Genomic DNA, 23,255 nt, shown 5'->3' on the forward strand with positions numbered 1-23,255 from the left:
GGGCCTTGGAGAGAAAACCCGTGAGAGTGCTCTGGCGGAGTTTAGGAACAAAATAACCACCGTGCTCCCTGATTAAATCCTTAACGCCAGAAAGGCCTCTGGCATAGAGCCTCTGCTTAACTGCGGTGCCAAAATTGACATCTCCCAGCTGCAAAACGTGGCTGCATAAATGTCCTACGGGACCGGTCAGACATCTCTGAAGCTGCAGTCGCCTCACACAGACGCTTCCCTCTCTCCACCATGTAGGAAAACTGGGGTGCCTCCAGGTGGCAGTCCTGTCCACTCTAAACAGGGGTTTGCTTTTCCCTTGAAATTATAAAGGAACATCGGTGGTGGAATTAACTTGGGATTCAGTTCACCTTAGCAGCAGGGTGGTAGGACACTGCTGGATGTGCTAGTGGCGATGCCCTCACTTTCATACAATGATACAGCACCGGCAGGAGTCATCCCAAACAAGAAGATGTGGGCTCTGGGTTCTGTCAGCCCATAGACAGGGATGAAGGATTGCAGGATTGACCCTGCAGCCTCCACAGCAGCTTTGGTGCTGCCCAGGACCAGGCTGGCAGGAATCACATGGGCAGAAGGATGAGCACAGTTCTTAGTGATTGCAGCATTCAATTGGTTACAGGTCAGAACCTGGAAATATAACATAAAAATGTAATTAGATAAACCATTCCTCCCCCCCCTCCCCCCAAGAAGCATAGACTGGATCCTGCAATGAAGTGACTGCTACTGGCAACAAAAAGTAGACTTCTGGCACTGCGTGGTAAAGTTCCCATAAACTTGTTTTTGTGCTTGAGAACACCCAACAGCTACTGGGAAGAGAGAGGTGGAAAGCTCAGGCTGCAGACAGCTCTGCTCCACCAGCATTTATGTGGTCAGGCACCCACAAGCACATTCCCAGTAAGAAGTCAGAAATCTGTGGGTAGCAACTGAGAGGCTCCTTGCAAAATTTGAGCTTGATCCCTTCGTTTATCAAATCAACAGCACCTTGAAGGTCTTCTTCTTAAAGGGGTTTTAAATAGCAATAAAACATTTACAAGTTGACAGCAGTAATGAAACTTGGGTGTTCCCAAAAATCCGCAGCTCAGTTTCTATTCCCAAAAGAAGGATCAAAATCTAAATGTTTTGAGGATTTAGCTAGTTTATTGCTCACAGGTGCTTTACGCTATTCAGGAAAATGCCCTGCTTTCTGACCAGAAGTTAGACTCCCAAGCTGAGCATGCAGAATTTTAATTTTCCTTTAATGCAGTGAAAAGGCAGCACAAAGCTGCTGTCTGAATTCGGGTTAGTCTAAGGATAGAAATCCCTTTTATTTATAATTTTAATTAAGGATGAGTTTTTGTTTCTGTCACAATGCACAGAATTATTTCTAAATCATATTTGGGACTTCCAGCAGAAGAGGTTAACTAATACTGTGAACTCATCCACCCAGGGGAGCTCTGCATTAATGTGGTATTTAAGTGGGGAGATCAAAGCTTTGATACCAAATGAAATGCTATTAACAGTTTCACAGAAGCAAAAACCTTAAAGAAATTTCAATGCAAGATAGTTGGCACTGAGGAATGACTGTGGATGGGAAAAAAAGGTGGCTCCATCTCAGTGCTGAATTTATTTGGTCATCAAAGCACGGGCTGACAGTAGCAAATTGCTCACTGATAGTTGTGGATGTTTTGGCCATGGCCAAGGCTGTAATGTCCCCCTGAGCTGCAGGGCAGAGGCAGCACTCTGCTAACCTGCACCGTCTATTCCCAGTTTCACTGATGAAGACAAGTGCTGAAGTGTCTTGCTGTAGTCTGGATGTTTCAGCTTCCCAGCTTGCTCAAGGAGCCTCCTGATTCTTTTCTCACATTGTATCCCACTGTAGTTCAGGAAGTTACCCAGTGGCTTTTCATTTTTTCCTCTTTTTAACCAGAAAGCAGCCCAATTTCTAATGTTCCCATCCAGACATTCTGCTGTTGGTAGGAGAAGTTATATTCTTTGACTAAACCAGGATTTGGTTGTCTTCCTTTCATCTCTTATTGTTTTGCTTAAAAAAAAAAAGAAAAAAAAAAACCAAAAACCCCCACACCAATCAAAACACTAAAAAAAAAGTATTAAAGAGAGACACTTTTTTCCCCAAAGTCTGCATATCTATCTTACAGCAATATTTTCCTAATTCCACAACTGCGAGCAAGTCAACAACTTATAGGAGTAGGATTAGACCACTAATTAAGCAAGAACTGTAGAAAAGATTTAAGTGGGATCTACAGCGTTGACCTGTCCTTTTCCAAATGCCAAGTTTATATACGTGACTGTGCATTTCAAATGGGTCAAGAGAGCTTGGTTGCAAGTACCCAACACATTGCTGTGAATTAATATTTAATCAAATGTACAACATAGGGCTGAATATTGAAGCTTACCTTTGATTTTGACTTCTATGATTTTCTTGGGTTTCTAAACCCCTCTGAAAATACTTCAGTATTTCATAATAGTATTACTCATACAATATGTTTCTTAGCTGTGATTAAAGCTAGTGAGGATGTAAATCTACAAAGGGAAATCTAAGCAAGACCTCATCAGCATAAAGTATGTGGGAGACTAATTTAGTTACATCCCTATTAGTAATGACAAATCAAATTGTTCCTCCTTTTAAATCACTAATATAGCAAGGTTTTGCAACTCGGCACATAGCACGCACGATAAATCAGTTCAATCTGTACACAAACACTGAAGGCTGCCTTAAATCTGGGTTGATTTCTGATTCCAAGCTCTTCCAGTGCAGTTCAGGTGAGCCACCCTGGTTCCCTTAATACCTGGAAAGAAGGAGAAAAAAAAAAAAAAAAAAGAGTTAATCTCTATTCCCATGTGCTGTATATCAAGCACTCAACATTTATAACCCTGCAGCTGATTGCTTAGCAACTGTCTTTGGGAGGAACGACTCACCTGATGTGCCATCAGGAGCTCTTGGGTGCAGGGAGGAGGCCGGATGAAATGAGGTCAGGCAGTGTAAGCTTACCCTGTGCTGAGTGGCGCTCACTCTGCTCTGTAATGAAATTAATCAAGGTCATTTATTCAATCCTTTTTTATTGTTATAATTTGAAACTGTAATTTGAGGTGGCTCAAAGAGGTGCAGGCATATCTGTAATTATACCTTTATAATTACATTTATATTTTAAGGTAAACATTTTCATGTATTGCTGTAAATAGACTGTGTGTGATAGAGAATAACGTTGTCTCATACTGGTTTCAGTCAGAGCTGCACGACTGCAAACATGGACTGTAAATGGGATGGGGGGGGATATTGAAATCCACCAGTTGTGTGCTGTTTAATTTGATTTTAGGTGTTTCATGCATCTTAACATCTTAAGACTGAGTTTAAACCCCAAGACAGGCTCAAAACTAAAGGCTAATTGAAAGAGATACAGAAGAATTGCTGTTTAGTCACACCGACCTTTGAAAATTGCAGAGCAAAGGTACGAAGGTTGGCCTCATCTGCCAAAGCTCAAGGAGTTCATAGTGGCTGAGGAAGTACATGCCAGAGTCACCTCCAAACTGATGGCTGTGACAGTGACCAGTGAGGGACCCGCTGCTGATCCTGCAAGGGATGGTCAGGAAAAATTGCATTGTTTGTTCTGTGTTTAACATCTTGCTGGGTGAGACCATGGTGCGGGTATGAGAGCACCTTCTGTCTGCACAGCCAATTTGGCTGCCTCTGTTCTCCCCGGGCTCTGCTCACCGGCTGTCTCAATGGCATGCATATGAGCTCCCTCCTGTCTCTGCTCTGGAGCAAACCAACTGGTTTCTCCCAAGGAGAAACCTCGACATGACTGACAGGGCTTTTTTTCACGTTGCACAGACAGAAGAGCCTGGCATGAGCTGGACCAGACTGTACCCTGGACAGTCCTCCAGCCATCCCAGGAGACCTCGTGCCCACTGTCCTCCATGCTGTGCTGTAGAACCCAAAATGCCTTCACACCCTGCTGAAAAACATCATGCTGGCAGCCTGCCACCCATTTCTTTCACCATTTCAAACTTAAAAAGCCATCATCAATGCAGTAATTATTGACCTGGGGTCTGTGGGGCTCTGCAGGAAGCTCAGAGGAGACCCAGGCCAAGTGCTGCACAGCATGAAGGTAACCACTGCCCTTCAGAGAGCGCTGGTCCTTAGTGGTGTGGACACAAGCCAGCCCGTAGCAAAGAGCAATGGTTAATGGTGCCTCCCAGGCATTTTCCACAACAGCAGCAGATGCGCAGCCTTTGCCAAGTAGCCAACACTCAGCATTTTCTTTCTTCTCCCTAAGATTGTTTCTGGACCTTACAAACCTCTTCTTCCTTGTGGCTCAATGCTCTGGCAGCAAAACGGTGAGGACTCCCTGGGGTGGCAGAAGTGGGCGACACACAAGTGTGTGATGCACCAGGTCTGCGAGGACAGATCTCCAGAAGCAGGATGAGGGCACCAAGTGTGGGGAGCCCAGAATGAGGGCATCACTGAGCCAGTGAAGGAACAATAAAAATAGAGATGTTTCTGGGAGAAAACTGCCCAGAAATTAATACCAACCCTACTCCATTTTGGAAGGAATCTCCTGAAGCATGCAAGAAATCTGGCAATTCACATTAAATAGTTGAAAATAAAAAGTTGAGATGTCTTTAGTGTAGTAAAAACTAAATTCACAGATTTAGTGAGAAAGGGGGAGTGAAAGGGTCCTGAGTTCTTTACTTAATAATAACCTTGGTACAGCTACCATCAATACCTTGCATATCTGTCCTCCTCAGCAAACCAGTGGCAAAACTGGAAGCTTAACTCTTAAGGGCATTGCCCCTGGTTATCTGGCTCAGCTCTCAGCAAATAAACATTTTCCATTTCTCACCTATATTTACCTCGTAGTACATATATAATATTTGTAACCAAGCATCTGTCTATACTTGGCTTGTTCCCTTCTCCATTTAAACACACATCTGAGAAGAATCATGAAGCCAATCGCCCATCTCCAGCAGCAAAAGCATTTATAGAAAACACTCCAGTACACCTCTGCAAAATGAATATGTGAACATGGATTTGTAAAAGGTGAATGACAAAGAACCTGGCAGGCACTGCATGAATAAGCCATACAGAACCTCAAGACCCAGCTCTCAGGTTAGTGTGCCACAATTTAGCTTGCCACAATTTTTAGAAATGATGTGGTATTTTTGTAACCTTCATTTCCCAGTTTTTCTGGAATTTTTGAGATGGTTTTATACAAGACTACTGCTGTGACAATGCTTGCTCACTTCCAGATCCAAAAAATAAAAGTATTAGCTTCTCAAGGTTTTTCAATTTGAGTACCCAAACCCAATAGTCGTTCCTGAAAATTTTGGCTGTGGAAACTATATCAGGGCTGGGAGAGAGGGGCCATAAAACACTGTGCTCTTCATGTAAGTACTTATTCCAGCAGAAGACCAACTAGGGGCTGGCTTCTCAAGTAGGGCAGCAGATTTTTTTAAGCAATCCAGGAATACTCTGTTAAATTCAGGAACTGTGATTAAGATGGGTGCAAGTTCACTTTGACCACTTTGGTCTCTTTTACTTGTTGTGTTGTCTCAGGATCCTTTGGAGAAGGCATTACTTCTCCTAGGAATTTTGTAAATGTATAGAGCCAAATGACAGAGAACTGGACTCTATCAGATGAAGCTGGAAAGGCTGGACAAGCCTTTTATATCTTGTTTCATACAAATTTGGGTTGGCTGGGGTGATGCCAGTAGCTTCACTGGCATGACCTCCAAAACTAAACACCCTATGGTTTCCTGGTCACTCATACTTCTTCAGCATCTGTAGTAAAAACCCATCAGCTGCAACCTTGGCTGTTTGAACAGCAGTCTCCCCTGTGCAGTCTGTTATTAAATTCTCTTATGTCTTTATTGAATATTAGATGTGATGAAGGAAGGTGACATCTCCAGGGAAATCTTGCTTGAGCTGTGGGGATGGGATGTTAATGGACTGGGGAAGACAGAAAGTCTACAAGTGCAATGAACCTGTAATGTCCCCATGTGAGTGTGAACGTCCAGATATATTTATTTTTCTTTTTTTTACTCCACAAAGGAAAAGCACTTGAGATGTATATAAACAAGGTACTTAGCTCTTCTCTACTCAATATCACTTGCTTCTGTTTTAAAGATGGCCTTGGTGCCTTTTTGTTTTTATTATTATTTTTCTGTTCTGCAATCGGCATCCTTTTTATTTCACACATTGGTACAATAGATGAGTTCTCCTTTCCATGTGACAGCGTCATTTCAGAGAAAAATGGAAAAATCCCTGCAGAATCAGCATTTTACAAACTTGTTGATTAAACAGGATAGGGAAGGATGGATGCAGACTGCAGGACTAAACCCTGAGAAGCTGGTGTGTGGATGCCAGGAACACGTTGGAAGCCTGCCTGAGGTAGGACTGAAAACAACATGGTTTGCATTATTTAAAGGCAGATGCTTAAAGTTCTCATGCTTCCTGGTGTGCCCCTGCATGTGTGCACCATGTCCTGCTCCTTCCTTCTTGCCCACAGGCATCTTGTGAGGGTCTGCAGACATATTTATGATACCAGCAGTATTCATAAAGGTCAGTTTTGCTACCAAAACCCTTCCTTTTTTTCACCATGGTTGCAAGCTCCCACCATGCCAATGGAGATCCTGAGAAGCTTCCACCAGGTGGCTCCTGCCCTCCCACCCCTCTGCTCTGGATCCCAGGAACACCATGGCAAAGCAGCCACACGAGAGAAGGGGTGTTCATGTAGCCTTCTCCTTAATGGACCCTTGCAGTTTGGAGTATGGCCTGAAAGATGCCTTTTCCATCGGGGTGAACGTTAGGCAACAACCCTTATTCTTAAAATCTGTAATATATTTGAGAATTAAAGTGAATTAAAACACCTTAGAAGTTTCACATGGGTTTTTCTGTTATTAAATTTCAAGGGGACCAGAGGAAGTTAAAAAAAGGATCTTAAAGACCTCTTTAAAGTAATTTTTAGCTGTTAATTAATTGGAAGTTTATGCCTATTTCTAATCAGGAATGCATTCTGCCATGCAAATGCTGAAGCCTGATGAAGGATGTGCTCTGTCTTCTATGTATGACAGAAAAAGGATCTTCCCTGTCAGTGGAAACCAAAGTTGCATGGGATGAGGACAACTGGTTCTGCAAGAGAAGCTCATGTGCTCCTGGATCCCAGCTTGCACCATCTTGTCACAGTTTCAGGTCTGGCTCCAGTTTGCTCTTTTTAACAGGTTTCTCTTGTATCTCTCTGTCCAGGTGGGCATGCTCACAGCACAGTTGGACACCACGCACCTCCCCCCCTTTTTTGGGAAAGGAAACTGAAGGGCAATGTGCTCCCAGGATGTATCTACATTGCAGCTGCATTTTTAGCTGGCGCTCGGGCTCCTCTGAGCTCAGGGGTCAGATGCAGCTGCTCGTTGGCTGCACCGAAACCTGTGCCTTTACGAGGAAGGTGTGTTGTTGTTGGCTGGCTGGGCTGTGTTTCTTGGATTGCCTCAAAAATAGTTTTCTGCTTTAATAGACCTGAGTGGCTGATGATCTTAACATTTGCTCTAATTGCTGTTTAACTTCAGAGCTGGTTTAATGTGTGTAGCAGTAGCAGTCACAAAGAAAATACCAGAATCTAAATAATTTTTTTAAAAAATCCAAAGCCTTTATGTGTACAGGGAGAGATTTAAATATGTGCAGAAATTTCTAGGCTCTGGCTTTAAAACAGTGTAATCATAGAAACAACAAAACCGGCCATTAGAGTAAGAGAGGTGGTGTCCTGCAAACCACAATCACAGAGTGGTTTGGGTTGAAAGGGACCTTAAAGATCATCTGCCATGGGCAGGGATGCCACCCACTAATCTGGATTGCTCAAAGCCCTGTCCAACCTGGCCTTGAACACTTCCAGGGATGGGGCATCCACAGCTTCTCTGGGCAGAAAGCAAGCAGACTGCAAATTGCTTTCTAATGGATTTCTTAAGGTATTGAAGGAGACCTGTTTCTTAATCTCAGATAAATCTTAGTTGCGTTTTTGAATTGTTATGGTTTATGATGATGATGATCAGGAACTGATGTAGGACTGCTAGAAACAGATACTACTGAACCCCATAATATTTTATCTATTTTGTCCCAAAAAGGAAAGTGAGCAGCTCTGATGGAGGTGGCCAATGTTATAACCCAGCACAGAACCATATGAAGACATATTTTCATGGGCTGTCTAGGTTGCAGGTAAAATGATGACCAAAATCTAGGTGATGTGTAACTGGAAATTTAAGATTTTTGTCTTAAGGAAACCTGTATGCCCAGAAGATCTTTTGGGGAACAAAAAAAATCATAGATGCTGCACAGTGACATAATTGTGTGACTTAGCAACAGGGCTCCCACAGGCAATAAGGAATGCATCCAAGTGAACCTATGATTTATTGCTGCAAACCCTGGCATGGACACAGAGAGACCTGTGCTTCTGCAAACAATCCTTTAGCACAGGCAGCTCAGCAAATCTTGTTGTCTTCTAGGAAATCACTCTGGTGTTACATCAAAACCCATTCCTTATTCCCCACACACAAGTCAGAGAGGCCAGAGGGTGAACAGGCCATTGCTCTCCATCAGGGCAGAGTCTGTGCCTGCTGGGGTTGAACTGATCCTGCCCTTTGGGGAAGCAGAGGAGTTCAGGGTGATCTCAGCCTGGCTTACATGCTTATGCAATACCAAATATGTGTATTCAAATCTCTTGTCCTCACCCTCACAATAAAGACTTCCCAACATCTAATCGAAACCTGCCCTCTTGTCAGTCTGAAGCTGTACCCCTTGTCCTGTCACTACATGCCCTTGTCAAAAGTCCCTTTCCAGCATTCCTGTAGGCCCCCTTTAACAGACTTTTTAATGTCTTGGGATATATATCTTTATTTGCAAATGATTTTCACTGAGAAGTGACTGAGGACCGCTGAATACAGTTATTCTCTAAAATCAATGACACTTTTGAGCCATCGCCACCTCCATCCCAACTGTAACTCAGCTGTCCTGCAGTGGCTAAATACAACCAGGAATTAAAATACTGGGATTGGGACTTTTTTGTGTGTATTTTGGCTTATTTTTAGTTGTTTGGGCTTTTTTTTTTTAATTCCCACTGTGAAGCTTTATGACTTTCTGTCTTTGAGTTCAAACTAATGTTAAGAGATTCATTTGGTGAATGGTACTAAATATTTGTTCAGGATGGGAACCTCCAGCCTTACTTCAGCTGAAAGATTTTCTTCTGTGCGCTCCTGAATGGCAGGGTTTTCTCTCCCTTTGTAAAAAGCAGATTTTCATGCTGTTGATTCAATGAGGCTTGAAGGTTTTACACCCCTGGGGCCATCGTGTAGCTGCTAGAGCTTTGCTCCTCTGGCGAACTTTCTTTGCTTAGAGGTTATTAATACTTTCTTCATTAGTAATTTAACATTGCAAAGTGAAAACTACTTATATCAGCCACAGACTAACTGGAGATAGGTTTGTGAATGTAAAACATAATCATGTCACGACAATGAGTGGGTAGCAAGTGCCTGCTCTCTGCTCCCCCACAAGAAGTTGCAGGTTCTCCAGCTTTTTAACAGGCTCGTTTATGATGTATAAGCCCCAAAAGTCCTTCAGCATTGTATTTAAGATCCTTTTTTGGGTGTTTCTTCCCTTTTTCTTTGTCATCCAACAGCTTCCCCTGATCTGTGTGAGTCTGTGAAAGTGTTAATAGGGTGACAGGTATAAGGGTGCCCATAACTTTAGAGAGACATACTTTCCTACTCTTAAGATGCCAGCCACATCCTGGGGGGAAACTGCCTTTTTTCAGCTTCCTCTGGTCTGTGTTTACCCTTCATGGGCTCACCAAAACCCATTTACAGGAACCATCAGCTCAGGAGCAAGGGCACAGGGATGGGCCCATACCCACAGCCCATCATCTGGCAGAGCCTCTGCCAAGTCTGGGGATACAACAGGTCAGCATGATCAAGGGTTTGCATTCCACCCCTTGTGTGTCTGCTGTTCTGGTGGATCTCATGCAGTGCAATGTCTGCAACACCAGAGCAAGCACCCACACCTTTCAGCAGAGCTGCCTCATTAAACCTAAGAACATTAATTGCTTAGCCTGAGCTGGGGGGATAAAGCACCCTTTTGCTTGGGAATCATAGGAATGTTACACTCTAGGGCTGTGCAAGCTGAGAACTGTGTAAACAGAACAGATAAATTATCCCCCAAGATACAAACAGGCTTGGAAGTAAAGCTACAGCCAACCTTTGCATTAGTTGGGAACAGCTGCATACAGCATAGCCTCCAAATTTCCATAGAAACTTGGATCAGCCATAGATTATCTTCATTTTGTAAATGTTTTAATTATTATACTATAACACTATTCTGCAGGGATTGCAATATTAAAGCCAAAGCTACATGGAAGCCACATTTAAAAAGCAGTTTCCCTAGACCATATTTTAAGAAAAGCAAAGCTGGTTTAGGATTAAGACTTTTGGTTTCTGATAGATTTGATATTTTTTTTTTCCGTGCTACTGCATGCACTCTTTTATATAAATAAACTCCTGCCAAGCTTGCTGCTCCAGTGGGACTGGATTGAACTTCCCAGGCGTGCATGAATTATAAAGTCAGATATATGTTCCTGTGGAGAGGAGAATTACTTGCAGAAACCATCTCCCGATGCACGTAGCCTGTATTGGTCACTTAAAAAACAAAAGGCCGGGTGCGTGCGGGTGGCAGGAGCCGGGGCCGCGCCCCGACGGGACCCAGCCCTGCATTGCCCCACACGGACGTGTCGCTCCCTGCGTGTCGCAACCCCTCTGCGCTGTGGCCAAGGGGGCGATGGCCCGGCAGATTGCACAAGGGGATGACAGGATGTGGCTTCTGCGTGCGCCGGCGCCGATGTTTACAAGAGCAGGTACCGAAGTGGAAGCGGAGTCCGGCAGGCGGCCCTGGGAGATGTAGTTAGATCAAAGGCTTTCCCACGGCCAGGGCTCCCGGTGCGGCGGCAGCGTGCCTCGCAGGGCAGCGCTGAGCGGGTCACCGTGTCTGTGCCATCCCCCGGCGTCCGTGCGCGCCCCGCTGCCGCTGGGCTGGAGAACTTTCCTTGGCTCAGCTGTGGGAAAGCAGCCTGAGGATCTGTGCTGCAGAAGTGGCTGATGCTGGACGCCACAGTTGTATATAGGTTGTCCCAGCGTGCGGACAAGGGTGTGAAGCTGCCCCGTGCAGCTCAGAGCCTGCCCACAGCCTGCGGAGAGGGGCCCGGCGCCGTGGGTCCAGCAGTGGCTGCTGCCACCACCACTGCCCTGCCAATGCTCTGCCCTGCCCTTTCCCAGGCTGTCTCACATGGATGCAAGGCCCTAAGAATCAAATCTACCTGTGTGCTCAGTGAAATGTCCCTTAAATAACAAATCTCCTAGGGCAGAGTTGGTCAAGTCACTCAGATGGGGTGAAGCGTTTTTTCCCCCAGCAGGGAAAGGTTTGCTTGGCTTTCTCTATGGGGCAGGTGGGTAAAAGAAGAGCTGAACACCAAACCTGTTGCTTCTTACAGGTGTTGGGCTGGCCATGTGTATTATGTGTTTTCTCTATAAAAATGCCGTGTTTTGGTGTCCTGCACCATAAGGAGCAGAGATGCCAGCGGGTGGGGGATGGTGCAGCCCACTGCTCGCACAACGTTCTCGAAAGGCTTAAGTCAACAGAAGGTATTTGCCCAAGCCCAGCAAACTCTGAATCAGAGCACAGCTCCTAAGAAAACAGAAATCCTCTTTGCTCATGCTTTGCTAGTCATTGATTGAGGCAGAGTGATGAAATACTCAGCCCTTCTCACCCTGATAAGTGCTTTATTTTTAGACTACCTTTAGCATTGCCTCGGCAGCTGGTCCTGCAGGCTGGGCTGCCGCCTCTGGCTCCTGATGCACCCGCAGACCCTGCTGTTGGTGTGTGCTGGACTGTCACTGAGCCCTTCCAGCTCCTAATTTACACTCCAGGACAAATGCCACTGCAAAACATTTGCTTCGTTGTGCTGTCATCTCCCTCTCCCCTTCTGCTGCCGTGCTGTATCATGCCCTCACTGTTTGCAGCAAGAGTTTTCTGTTCAGCTCAGCAAAACGCATCCTATGTCTTCACGTTTCTCCAATTCCTTCCAGCAAACTGAATATTTTAAGGCGCTTCAGGATAATTTGTTGAGACAAGAAAATGCCTGGCGGGATGCTGTTGTGTGCAGAGGCAGCCACGTGTGCGGTGCCCTCCGGCTCCGCCTGTGGTGGGAGAAACCAGCTGGCCACGTGTGCCGGGCTGACAAGGCTCTGGGGGAATGCTTGGGTGTCTGCTCTGGGTATCCCAGGCGATCCCAGCATGACCCAAGCAGGGCTCACATCAGCACATGGGGACCATTCCCCAAAGCTGCTGCCAGCACGAGCTGTCTTCTTTGGCTTCAAAAGTTTTAGGGCTTTTTGGGCAGAAGTGCAGTAACAACACCAGGGATGGGAAACATTGGGACCAGTGGAAATGCTGATGTATTGAGCAAAGAATTCTCTTGAAGAAATGCTTTGAATTGGACAAAAATTAAATAAACTCAAATTGCTCCAGATTTTTCTATATTTTGGAATGTTGTGGTTCAATGTCTTTCTGTCTTATAGAAAAAGATAATTTATGATTTTTAAAGGCCTATGTCAGATTTCATGGACACCAAACACTTTGATGTATCTCATGTGAAGCCATTTTGGAATTGCAGTCCCTGACAAATTTATTACCTGCTTCGAAGTAGAAAACAAATTCCAAAATTGCAGATTTTTTCCCATAAAACAAAACCCCAACCCATATCCCTCCCAGCTCACCATTCTGAGTGAAATATGTAGCTCAGTTCCCTGCAGAAACACAGAGCTGTATTTATGACCCAAGAGGTCTCTTTTGCCCTATGTCTCAGCCTGCTGGGTTTCAGGTGGGATTTCTTAGAGGCATTAGGTTGACTGACCATGTGCTGGGCAGATGGTTTGCACCGGGGCAATAAATCAGAGGGGTTTGGGACTCTGCAGATTTCCTGTGCCTGCTCTTGGTGCAGCCTGTATCCACCCACTGGCATTCCCTGATGGCATGGCAATCCCTGTTCGTTTGCTGCTCCTTGATTTCTCCTGATGCTTAGGGGTGTTTTGTGGTCTATGCCAGCCTGTGGAATTCCCTAAGCAGCAGAAAAGGACCTCAAATCCACCCAGACACGCTTTCCCAACATAAACAAAAGGATTTCTCTGGAGTGATACCTTAAAAGTGTTTAGTCACAGCATCTTCATTAAGCACAGCTGAGTAGAGCAACTCCACCTTGTAAAGCACTCCAGTTTTCTCCCAAGAGCTTTTCCCTTGTCCTTTGCTATAGCTGGCCTTCCTCCACCCTCTCCTTTGCTGGTAATTAGAGGTCAGACTACAAAGCTGCTGGCGGTCGGGCTCTCAGCTGCCTTGCTGCACACCGCGCACACTGGGAATCGTGCTCGTAATTACTATTATTATTATTATTATTATTGTAGCATCTAGAGGGCTCAGACGTTGTGGCAGGCCTTTTGCAGACATGCAGGAAAATGTAAATCTTTCCCCCATAGATGTGCAATCGAAAACAAGTTCCAACAAGCAGGAGGCAAAATTAGAAGGAAGGGCTGGTGCTAGGGATGGGCAGCCAAGCCGACCACCACTGCTTGCCCTTTGAAATGTTGGATAAGGCTGAAAAGTGCAAATGTGCTCCATAAAAAAAGTCGTTAAGCATTTGAAAATTCTAGGCTAGTTACAAACTTTATTTATTTTTTTTTCAGCTGTACTATTTTGAAAGGCTTTGAAGTCCTGTTTGCTGAAGTCGCTTGGGCAACCGAAGTCCCAGTCACTTTCAGGAAGATGGGAACTCCTGGATTCCTGCTGTAAGAAGCAGCATGTTGATTACTCCTTCATCTAAAGATTCCTGAATACTGCATCTGGGGACAAATGTTTTTGAGGTAAGGTATGCAATGGAGGAAGAGGGTGAGGGTGGTGCATCTAAAAACACAGAAAAAACTTTATCTCAAAATGTCCATTTATATGACATTTGTGATATTTTTCAAAGGTGGTGCTGCTAAGTACTTTTTACCAGTAAAATGTGAGCTTATGTGACTCATTTAATGATTTTGATGCTTTAGATGTGTTAACATATCAGCCTGGACAGGTCTATTCTCAGTTTATGTCTTTAAAGGTATTTGGGGGAAAGATAGCCAGGTTTAGCTGTTTGTGAACATCTAAGGACAATGTTCATTAACACAGCATCTGCAATCGGCCACTGTGTTGTGTCCCTGTGATTCTGCAATGCCATTGTGCTAGAAATACCTATTGGTGTCCTGGAAGGATGACCAGGAAGGGGTACCCCACACAAGGCTGTAAGTGAACAAGAACCAAGGTATTTCCTAAGCATGATCTGTACTCTCTTACAGAGATCAAATTTAATTGTGGACAGGCAAAAGAAAACAAACCAAAAACCAAGCCAGAACAAAAATATCTTTGGAAAAATCACCATTCAGAGTCTGCTTTAGATTTTCAAGGACCCTTAACATGGTCCTTTTTTGATGAGGGGAAGTAGTGCATGTCCTCCTCAAGCACTGGTGCCTGAGACCTGGTAGTCAAAGATGCAATGCTGTAAGACCACAGGAAATGGAAAGAGGTTGGTCTCAGTAGCTGGGTATTTTTCAGGTGAATAAAAGTATGGCATGAGCACTTTGTAGAACTGTAATTCTGAAAAAGCTAAACAGCTTTCATTCAGATGCAGTAAATAAGAAATTTTAACTTAGTTTTTGTCACCAGTAAAGGGCTGGTGTGCCCCAAGGACAGCGAGCCAAGGGAGCGGGAGCAGGAGCAGAGGGAGGAGCACTTGAAAATTTGGCTTCAGTAAATTGTTCCTTATATTCAATGAGTCATGATTTTTTTTTGGTGGATGTGGCTCTCTGTGTATAAACTCCAGTCCAGCCAGAAAAATATCCCTCGGCCATTCGTGAGAGCTAGTAATGGTTTCCTAAGGATTAACTCCTCCTAAAAGATACCGTCTGCATTCCTTTGGAAGATGCCCTCCCACAGGCCCTCTCTTACAGCGCTGCACTAAAAATAGCGCTCAGAGCTTCGTTGGGACAGCTCTGTGTTGCAATTTTTATGGTTAGGTAGGTGAAGTCTCTTTAATTCAGCCAGCTCAATTCACTTAAATTTGCATGATAATGTGGTTAATTATCCATGTATTTCAAATGAATAATGATTTCACAAAAAGATAAGAACAGGGTCCTGCTTTTCTTTCCGTGTTTTAAAAATGTGCATAGAGTTTGCATAATTAAAATGTGTTTTCTCCAGAGTGGAAATTCATATCTATTGTAGGTTGAAGTGCAAGCTCCTCTGCCTGCTGGGATGGCATCCTCCAGCTGATCCATGTGCAGGGGTGGCATCCTCCCGTGGATCGATGCGCAGGGATGGTGTCTTCCAGCCGATCTATGTGCACTCATGGCACTCACTCAGCAGACCTGACTCACCATGGCTTGCCGCTACGTCAGTGCTGACCAAAGGAAGTTGCTGGGAATGTGACCCCAGCCTGGGTTAAAAATCACTGCAAAAGGCAGTGCAGAACAAGCTGCTACCCAGCTCCTCAATGGCTTTGCTGTGAGGTGGCAGCAGCACTTGGGAAGGGCAGCAGCCTGCCTGGAGAGCAGACCCCTTCCTCTTATCTCTGCACAGATAAAGTGGCTGGTGGCAAAGGGCACTTCCTCATGGGCTGCTGCTGTCAGGAAATTTGGCTGGTCTTGTTGGCCCTTTTATTCCCTGACCTTTCCCTGTGGTCTGTGCCGCTGCAGATGTCAGGGCAGGCTGGAGTTCCTGGATGGAAGTGAGTGCCCATGATGGAGATGGGGGATGGGCAGCACCAGGTATCTCACAGTCACTGTGGATGTTCAGCTCTTGCATAACCTCACACCACTGGAGCAGGGCACTGCCCTGGAGAGCCCCAAAACCCTTCTTGGCCCAAGGAACAATAAGCACTGGGGATATTTTTCCACGCACGTTTCCTTACATCTCTTTTTTCGTGAATTAACTCAGTTTTTTAGAAAATGTAAGGCACTCTGTCTCTTAAGGGTGAGAAAACAAGCATCTTCTTTCCATTTTAAAAAAGACCTCATATAAATGGGGTTGTGCCCCTGCTTTTCTGTTGTCTGTCTTGGTCTGAAGCCCTCTCCTTGTCCTTTCTCCAAAATACAGACAAGGTGGCCAAGGGCTGGGAAGCACTCCCTGTGCGTGTGTGGGAGGAGGGGTGTGCCTAGTCCAGATGCCAGGTAGTTGGTTAATGAGATTATTGACACTGGGGAGCTGAAACTATAGCCTTTGAAAGGGAAAGGATCATCTCTGCTGCTCCCTTTACACTGTTGACTTCGTTTGCTCTTGCATGAATGGTTACTCAGCTGGCATGTGGTCGGGTAAAAAATATTTATTGGGCCTTTGAGATGAGGAAATTCAACGTGGTGATAGAAGGAGATTGTGAGGGGGGTAAAGATGCATCCCTTCCCCTGGCAGAGGGAAAGGTTGCTCCCATTGGGACCTGAGCAGTGCACAGCACCCCCAATGTATCCGAGACATGTGAAGCTCCAAGTCTGCCAGTGTTTGAACCAATGTTAATTAAAGCATTTTAATGAGGATGTTTTGAGAACTGTGCGTTAGTCTGTGCATGCCCTTCGTGAAATATTAAACATCTCTGCCCTTTTAGCAGCATCCTCCTCCCCAGAAGGTCTTCTTGCAAATGGATTTTGACACTCCTGGTAATTTTGGAGCTAAGAAACCCAGAGAAATAACCTTCTACAAGAATCTTAATATGATCTTTGATGTTGCAGTCAAAGGAGTACATGCCAGAAAATGTTTTGCTCTTTTCAGTTCATCCTCTGGTTGTGTTTGTTTTTATTTTACCAGTTCATCCTCTGCTTGTTGATTGTTATTTATATTTCAGGCATGACAACAAGCAGCTGATTAACTCATTAGCCATGAGCATCAAAGCACAGGGTGAGAGCACGAAATCTGCTCCTGCATCCTCCAGCCACTCGCCACAGCTCGGGGGGTTCTGCAGGGCCTGACTGGGGTACAAAAGCCATCTCAGTTACTCATGGACAGCAGTGTGCCCTGTCTTTCTCCAGCCCTGTCTTTCTCAAGCTCCATCTCCACACTCAGGGACTGTGGCTGTGCCAGAGCACCTCAGATTCTGTCCAAGGCTCTGTCTGGAGCCCAAGCTCCAGACTACGTGTTCATCATTCAGCAGGTAGAGGTAGCCCCACAGTGGGGAAAGTCCCCTCTAAAGAATCACAGCCATGGGACAGTGAGGGAGAGTGCTGCATGATGCTGCTCCAGGCTGAAAGGCCAAGCACCCCTTGGTGGACAGGTGATAGAGAGAGCACGCATACAGATTTTGAAAGCTGCTCTTAACTATCAAACTCACCAGTGTTGCAGGAGCAACTGAAACTGATAATGTTGACTTCCTCTTGCAGGTTCAGCTCAGGTGGAATTATGCTCAAGGCAGTAGTTTGCACCCGAGTGCTGCTGCCTTGGTTTGAAGGCTACTGAGGTTTTTTCTCCCCTAAGTCTACTCCACAGCAGCATGGCTGTCACCCAGCCTTGAAAAAGACCAGCAATGCCTCAGATCTTGCCGATCTTGCTGGTGATCTGTCTATGTACACCTGAAGCCCTTCAGAAGCAGAGGATTAGCAAATACCTTGTTGTGGTCATGCTTAAATCTTGCAGACCCAACTACCCGTCTATGCAAGCCCTACAGATATGGCACAGGAGCACAGCAAGCCCATGGCCTCCCAGGAGCCTCCTGGGAACTTTCCTGTACAGGAGACATCCAAGAGATCACTGGAAGGTCCCTATCAGGTATCCAAGTGTGTCTCTTTATTTACACCTCCTTTCACTCCTACCCTGAGGTCACAGCCTCCTGCTCACTCTTCACTTCCAACACACATCTCTGTTTTCACCCCACCAGTTTCTGCCTCCTCCTTGTTTGTACCCCTTGACCCAGTGCTTTGACCCCAGGTGTGTGAAGTAAATGGACCAAGCTGGCTCTGCCCAGGGGCCTCACCAAATCTTATTCTGGCTTTAAAGCCTCCTAAAAACGTCTACCATCCATTAGGTGTTCAGTACCCCACCCACAACAACTGTGGTTCACCTGACGACCTTGACCTCCTCCTCTAAGGGAATCACCACAGCCCCATGGGGCTTGAATGCAGTCCAACACCATCTTGCAGCTACACAGAGAAGAGAAGAACAGTCAGTATTTATTGGCAATACTGAGTTCAGGTCCAGTATGCATGCACTGCCACAAAGGGAAAAGACCAGATTTTGCACCTGCAGAGCTAAAAAAAGGACTCACAGATCAGGTCCTTGTTCTCCTAGTGCACAGGTCTTTGCAAGGATCCCACACTGTCAGTACTGTGGGATCAAAGCTGATCCTGGAAAACTCATCAGAAAGTTGATGGGTCAGTAATGTAACCAATGGCAAAATGAAGAAGAGGAGCCTGGCAGGATTAAAGTATTTTTACAGGGCTCAATCTCCTGAATCCTAGCCCTGGCAGTGGTGCCACTACTGAGCTCCCAGTTCTCCAGTGATCCCCTCTCTCCTGCAGCCCAACCAGCCTGTGGTTCATTTTGCACTGAGCAAAAAAATCAAATGCTGAGGCCCTTTATTTTACACATCTGTCACACAAACAGGCCTGTTTGCAAAGACCAGAGTGCACTTGCACACTCACCATGGGCTCTGTTAGCACCTGAAACCATCTCCTGACAGGATGCTCCAGGGAAGGAGGAGTAAGGAGGTATAATCCCAAAATGAAGTCATGCGAGGAAATGGTTACGTTTTTTTCCCTTTACATAAAGAGCTGCCACGGTGCTGCTGAGAAATAGATATCCAACAGCCAGCCGCAGGCAGTGTGAGATGACAGATACATGTTTAAATAATGTCTTTATTCCAGTTCAGCTGAAAAAATAATTATTGAATTTGGGTTTTAAGCCAAGAAGTACCTTTGTATCTGAGAGCTCATTGATTAAAACAACTTGTGCTTTCAGCTGGGTTCTAAGAGGGACACTACATTACTCCTCACACAGGGTATTAAAATAATATCTGTATTTGGAGGAAAGAGGAATTTAGAGTGACCTCAATGTTTCTTGAGATTTGAAGAATTTCACCCAGCCTAGAGAAGCTTCTACTTTTAAACTCAGGGATTTCTGCTAGAACAGGAAGTTTCTCTTGCATTGTTACCCAGCAAAACGAGCTCTGTATTATATTTAGCTCAATTCATTCAGCACAATGCAAAGTAAGACTCCAGCCAATTTCCTTAAGCAAGTTTATTAATAAGCACTAGCTGTTTGGTGGCTGGTCATATCTAGGTGGCTGGGGAAGATGACATGAAGCACAACCTCGCTCCCTCCTCTGAACAAGGTTCCCAGTGGATTAGACAATCTGAACCACTTTATAACCTGTGCTGGGTACCTGTGCAAGACTGGCAACCTGAATGTTGTCCCAGGTACAGCTTCCAGCCCTGCACTGGTCACTCTTGCTTAGATCATTCTTCACTGGAGCTTCATCAAGGGCAGCTTTTAAGCCTGAGCTAAATAACCTCTCAGGAGCTACTGACTAGAGGCTCGAGGCAGCTGCGTGTGAAACCACCATCACTGCAGCTGCTGAGCTGGAGGAAGCCATGCTCAAAGCAGGTACAGCAATCACAACAAAGACTCCCAGTGGTTGGGAGCATGTGCTGCAGCCACACACAGGTCAGGAGCTTGGGTCAGCCAGTGGCCTGCCCATAAATCCGGGCTTCATCCATTGCTTTCTGTGTATCTAAACACAAATTCCTAGGGCTGTGTCTCTGCTGAGGGCTAGAAAACAGCTTAAGGTGTTTTAAAACATGACAAACTTCATGACCCTTAAATTTTCATCTGTATTGCTTTCTTTCACTTGGTCTCAAAAGTATGTGTTGTGTGTTTAGGGTGGGCTGAGCTCAAATGATGTCCTGCCTGTGCTCAATTTACATGATGTGACTTGAAGTTTGGGCTTGCCCTAAAGGAGTGAGGTCCTTACCACCCACCTCCATTTGCCATCATCAAGGGGAGAGGTCTGGAGGTGAGTGTCCCTGTAACACTTTCAGTGGTAGGATATACTTCCCTTGAGGTCTCAAGCAAAATCTAGGCTATATGGTGCCTTGGCTTTTCTCGAACAGGAAAAACTTGCTTTCCTCCTGCCATGGGTGCTGGTGGAGAAGTGGGTGGAGGTGATCTCTGCTTCTGCAAAAGCAAAGTACAGCAATCTGTGGCCATCCTCTCTGAGTCTGAAGCCATGATAGGGTGCCTTCACAGGCTATGGGTGCAAGGGATGAGAGGACCCAGGAAGCAACATGTGTCAACCACAAACTATCACTGTTGAGGGTCAAATACAGAGGAAGGAGCATTGCTAGTCTAACTCCTCCCTACAGAGTGCAGATTTCCATGTATGAAAAATATAAAATTCTGTGGTACTCTGGAACTCGGTACCAGTCCTGGGAGGGTGGTGGTCAGCGTGGATCCTTTACTGGAACAGCTGGGGCAGTTGTTCCCCCAATGCTCACCTTCCCTCCCTCAGTGCCCTTTGTGTCAGCAGTCATGGCACTGAGAATTCCCAAAGCTCAGCAGTTTGCACCTTTCTGCCTGCAAACTCTGGCATCACTGCAAAGCTTGTGTTTCAGCTCAATCTGGAAGATCTCAGCCAAAAGGACTGCAAATGGACTGAATTTTTCCTAAGGGCAGCTGAGACTTTGTGCCATCAGAGCATGGCATCTTCCAAACAGGTACAAAGGAGGCAGGTAAGGCCACCTAAGCCAGTTAAACATATACGGCAAGTTATAACAGTAATAAAATGTTAAACCACAGAATTTCTTCAAATTCTAGCCATTTTTATGTGTATGGTTGGCAGTGCTCTGTTACTCCTGCCAAGCACTCAATTAGCACTTGAGTTAATAAGATGTTTTAATGGCTGTTAAATTAATCTCTGACATTAAACAGAAATCTCTGAAATTAAACTCTGACACTGCTTTCCAGTGTTTTCCAAAGGAAAGATATTCTTTCAAACCAGTTCCTATGTTATTGTTGCCACAAATTATTTGTGTTTATTCTCTTTACTACGCTTATTTGATTTCATTTGAAATTAGATGCAGTGATAGGGGATGTGATTTGGTATTTTTCTCCAATGGGCTGAATAGATGAGGATTAGAGCTCCAGAGCTATGAGAAAATGAGTCTTCATAGGCATTTGTTCAAACAGAAATCACAGAGCCTTTTTTAGGACCGTCACAGCCGCTTTGATTTGCTGTTCATCAGTGCTCTTGCAAGTTTGTTCACAGAAAGTTTTGCCAAAAATTCAAGTATTGCTAAGAGAGATGAAAACATGTGGTAGCCCAGGAACACCTATAAAAATGTTTGGGTTGACCTGTGCTATGGCTGGTTTTTTTTGGTGGTCTGACAGTGATTCAGGCACAAAAACACCCAATATTTTGGGGGTTAACTCATCAGTCACTTAAAACAGCTACTGTACTATAAATAGAAGGACAACATCAAGTAAGGCAATAGGCAATATATCCAAAAAATCCTAGAGATTTAGAATTGTTTCACCCTGAAAAATTAAAAGAACAGAAGAAAACACATAGTCTTTAGGCAGTTCACAGCTCTGCCCTGGCTGGGGCACTGAGAATTATGCTCTTCCAACCCAGCTGGAAGTGGGGTTGGTGTATGGTTGAGTTTTGTAGGTCTTGGTCTGGTATCTCCCTGGCTTCGTTCAAACTGATGGTTGTGCTGTGAGTGGAATAGCCTAGGGCTGGAGCTGTGCTGAGAGAAATGAAAAGCTTTCATAAAATTATGTCATGTGCTGAATGTGCCAGCCTGTCGTGTAATAATAGCTAAAACTTTCTGTAATTAAAACAAGTAGCTAGTTATGGTGTCTGACTATGATCAAAGCCCTTTTGTCTGCTTTGGCAGTTGGCACATGTGAAACATTTTGGCTTACATGGAAAATACTGTTGTGGTTTTTCTCTTGGTTTTAAATGGCAAGACACATACATCTTGGATTATCCCTAAACTGAAAGAAAACAGTAACGGGAAACACCAGAATGTGCATGACGTAAAACGTCTACAATTTCTGGCAGAAGCAGCTCCTGCACCCAGCCATGGTGCCTTCAGAGTGCATGACCTGTTGCTGTGATGCAAATGGTCAAAATATGTCATTTTATATTTCTGCAGAGATAGGAACAGAGCTCTTGAGAACATTCCCAAATATCCTGCACTGCCTTTTAAAATAAGAGTTGCTTTTGCATAACAAATATTTGTCTGAATTGTGACAAACCCGTTGTCTCCTGTTCAAGGATTTTTTCATTACTTGACTGTAATTGTTTTGAGATGTTTTATGGATAAAAGGTGCCTTTCAGTTCACAAGAGAAACCATCATTATTTTTCCGTATTCATGTCTCCCATGTCTGGTGTCCATATTATAAAATAAAGACCTTGGTGAGTAAATGTAAACTGATTTTGCTCTCAAAATCCTCTTCATCCTGAAAAAAAAACCCAACCAAATGAATCCAGAATTCCTTTTGCATCTCTGAAAACATCTACTACTGCTTAGAAATTCTCTGGGAGGATAAATATGAAGTAGTTTAAAAAAAAAAACAGATGTGAATTGATTGGTTGAGGAACATCAGCCAATAATATAATGTTTTAAACATTATATTAAGCAACAAAACATCATCTGAGGCATGTGTCCAGCAGAGTATTTCTGAGCATCTGAATTTTTGCATCTCTTCTCCTGAAGTTCTGAGGTAGGTTGTGTGAAGATTTGCTTCTCCCACATCATGCATGTGATCATGTCATTTTGTGTCCTGTAGTTTCAAATTATGTCCTGTGAACTCATATGAATATTTCCCCAAATTCATCTGTGTTTGATATGAATTGTCTTCTTATCTTGCTTGTGGCTGGAAGAATGAGTTCTACTTTCAAGCATCACTGCAAGCAAGTGTGCCTAAAACCCTGCTGCTTCTGACCTGAGATTTTTCCACCTTTGCTGCTTTTCAGAGGTGACAGGAAATCTTCATTACTTCTTATTTGGACATCTGGCCAGTGAACTGATCTTCAGTCATCTTGGGCTACCTCTGCTTCAGAGGGCAGGACTTCACTGTGAAGGGTCAGAGTCCACCTCTTCAGGCTGTGGGGTCCTTGGAGCAGCTCACAGTCCATAGCTGGTGCTTTTG

At 44.7% G+C, this 23,255-nt stretch overlaps 1 long non-coding RNA gene across 1 annotated transcript; it reads left to right on the plus strand.

Annotated features, from left to right (window-relative positions):
• The first annotated feature begins 5,871 nt into the window (after window positions 1–5,871).
• LOC109144949 lies at window positions 5,872–23,230 on the plus strand. The gene is made up of 4 exons (XR_002046023.2): window positions 5,872–6,397; window positions 7,081–7,198; window positions 13,774–13,950; window positions 23,080–23,230. It is a non-coding gene; the product is annotated as an uncharacterized LOC109144949 (long non-coding RNA).
• Window positions 23,231–23,255: the final 25 nt, after the last annotated feature.

Source organism: Corvus cornix, chromosome 4, assembly GCF_000738735.6.
Source record: "Corvus cornix cornix isolate S_Up_H32 chromosome 4, ASM73873v5, whole genome shotgun sequence".
Lineage (NCBI taxonomy): Eukaryota > Metazoa > Chordata > Aves > Passeriformes > Corvidae > Corvus > Corvus cornix.